General features: G+C 36.3%; 1 protein-coding gene across 1 annotated transcript in view; it reads left to right on the forward strand.

Moving 5' to 3' along the window:
- Positions 1 to 3,412, forward strand: part of LOC106474266 (guanine nucleotide-binding protein G(i) subunit alpha-like) — a 39,249-nt gene that overhangs the window by 32,644 nt on the left and 3,193 nt on the right. The gene's annotated exons all lie outside the window — the stretch shown is intronic.

Raw genomic sequence — 3,412 nt, forward strand, 5'->3', positions numbered from 1 at the left:
TTCACACGTTCACTTGTGATTTCCCTAATTTACGTGGAGATCGTGTAACGAGCTCATTAAACTTTCACACGTTCACTTGTGATTTCCCTAATTTACGTGGAGATCGTGTAACGAGCTCATTAAACTTTCACACGTTCACTTGTGATTTCCCTAATTTACGTCATATCATGTCCATATATTACCAGTGTAACTTAAAACATTTTCTGGGTTACATTCATGAGACCCCCCCCCCCTCCACCTTCCCTTAGTTTCCGAACTTTTGACTGTCGTGATTCTCCTTTAACTTTGGCCTCTCTCAGCTCTGTATTTCGGAGCTGGCGAACCAGTTCTGAATCCGTGCGTTACTACAAACTATTCCCGCAATTTATGCTGTGGTGAGTAACAGTCTATCCCTTAGCGCTGATGGTGGGCGGTAATAGTAGTTCAAAGGTAGGGAGGTGGCAAATAGTCGCAGTAGCATTGTCGTAAAAAGAAATACCTCTCGTATACACACACGTATTACTTCCGATACCTATAAAAATAACCTTCCATACACTAAATCAAATCAGGGTTATACTACAGCTATTGGTCTTTTAATTGATGCAGGTTACTTTTTTATTTTTATTTATGATTTCAAAACTGGTACACAGATAATTAATCTGCAGTCAGAGCTTGGATGCTGATTTTTGTTTCCTAATATAACACACACACACACATATACACAAAACTCTTCGGCTTGAAACTTTTATATATTTCAGTTCGGTACGTTACGTTTATTATGAACATGTTAAATATCTGTCTAAAAATCGGCAATTAAAATGTGCTGTTTTTCCGTTGATGCATTGTTAAGTACATATGTTACACGTTACGACTTAATTTTATATTGTCAGAACATTTGAGCTAGTGCGTTTATGAACGCTGTTAGAATTTGTTTTTATAACGATAAGGCGATGTGAGACCACTTAAGTTAAGGAACTGTGCACCCGGTAATGTGGGAATTGAAGGAACGAGGGCATCATTGTGAGAGATCTATTACACTTTGTGTCACAATGTTGTGACGAGTTCACTTGTGACTTGAAGAGAAAAAGCAAAACAAAAAACACTCGTGATCTTAGGGTTTTGACAGTACATACACACGTTTTTTTATCTTATTTGTTCTTGCCTACTATACTAAGAATAAAATATGTTTTCTGGCGATACAAAACGAGATACAGTGTCTCTTTTTTGACAGGCAGAGAGCGTTACCCTCCTCAGGCCTCGGCAGTGTTAATTATTTTGAAAAAACTTTTTAAACAATAAACAAAATCGTTGTTTAAATGGAATAGAAAAATACATTATACTATTCTCTTTTACTTTTATATAAATCAAAACCGAGATGTCTATTATAATAATCTAACCTAAAACAAACAAACGAAAAAAAATTGACCATTGTAAGGGCTTCTTTTTATTTATTAACTCATAACTGACAATGTGTGTACCCATAGCAACCAAAAGCTTTGGGGATATTCTATCTACGACGCAAATGTCAAACAAGGTAGCCGCTACTGAAAATGCAATTAAGGGTTAGGAGCTGAGTGGTTTAGCCCACAACGTTTCAACTCCTACCGACTTAGGCCCGGCATGGCCAGGTGGTTAGGACGCTCGACTCGCAATCTGCGGGTCGCTGGTTCGAATCCCCGTCACACCAAACATGCTCGCCCTTTCAGCCGTGGGGGCGTTATAATGTGACGGTCAATCCCACTAATCGTTGGTAAAAGAGTAGCCCAAGAGTTGGCGGTGGGTGGTGATGACTAGCTGCCTTCCCTCTAGTCTTACACTGCTAAATTAGGGACGGCTAGCGCTGATAGCCCTCGTGTAGCTTTGCGCGAAATCTATAACAAACAAACAAACCTACTGACTTTCGCTGTGTGCAGCCAGTTTTTGAAAGACATTCACTCTTACTATTTTAACATAAAATACAGTTGTTTAAATAACCTTATAATAGAAATAAACCTCCTTATATTTCTACATTTGTATGACTCCACTTTTTAAATAATTATTATAGTTTCTACTATTTCTCAAATCTTTATATCAATTACTTTTTAATTTATCTGCAAGTAATTGAACATTGTTGTTAGAAATATATTTATAATTAAAGAGAATACCTATCTCACAGTTAAAAAAGATATTTGGCTATTTCTAACAACAGTAATTATTTTCAATTACTGGCAAATACATTAAAAAAACCAACGGCTATAAAAATGGGAAATGAAAAATATACTTTTCTATAATAAATATTGCAATATGTTAAAATATTTTTATATAACGGAAATAATTACCTTTTTGAGGTTACTAGTTATTCTAGGTCATCCAAAGGTTATGGATAACTAGCCTTAAAATATTAATATTTAATGACTTGTTCAATTTACCGGACCGGAATGATTGTTTGTTTTGAATTTCGCGCAAAGCTACACGAGGGCTATCTACAATAGCTGTTCCTAATTTAGCAGTGAAAGACAAGAGGGAAGGCAACTAGTCATCACCACCCACCTCCAACTCTTGGGCTACTCTTCTATCAACGAATAGTGGGATTGATGGTCACATTGTAACTCCCCCACGGCTGAAAGGGCGAGCATGTTTGGTGGGACGGGGATTCGAACCCGCAATCCTCAGATTGCGAGTCAAGAGCCCGAATCACCCTGCCATGCCGGGCCAACCGGAATGACCAAATATAGGTAGCTTTGATTGCCTCAGCTTACCCTGGTTAGACTTGAATTCAGGATTACTTCAGGATTACAAGATTGATTCTCCTCACAACTTATGTTTTTCGTTATTTTTCATAAAATGTTCTAAAGTTAGCAAAAACAAATATAGCTTTTTATTACATCTTATATGCTATAAAGTTATATGCAGGAATTTTATTTTGTATGTTTTAATCAATTCCTACGTATAAAAATAAAGCCATACAAAAGTATTAAATACAATTTATTTCAACAAACATTTTTGTTTTTTTGTATGGAAGTGATGAATGATAATTAACATACAAGTATGTTATCATAGATCAACCTGTTTTCTAAAAATGTTAAAACAAACCATGATTTTATCTCATTAGGACGATACTCAACAATTCTTTCCAATGGTCGATGCAACCCAGAATGATACTAAACAATTCTTCCCAATGGCTGATACAACTCATGAGGTTCTATCTCTTTTCAGGGTGATGTACAACAATTCTTCACAATGGCTGATACAACTCATGAGGTTCTATCTCTTTTCAGGGTGATGTACAACAATTCTTCACAATGGCTTATACAACTCATGAGGTTCTATCTCTTTTCAGGGTGATGTACAACAATTCTTCACAATGTCTGATACAACTCATGAGGTTCTATCTCTTTTCAGGGTGATGTACAACAATTCTTCACAATGGCTGATACAACTCATGAGGCTCTAA

Source organism: Limulus polyphemus, unplaced genomic scaffold (assembly GCF_000517525.1).
Source record: "Limulus polyphemus unplaced genomic scaffold, Limulus_polyphemus-2.1.2 Scaffold7005, whole genome shotgun sequence".
NCBI lineage: Eukaryota > Metazoa > Arthropoda > Merostomata > Xiphosura > Limulidae > Limulus > Limulus polyphemus.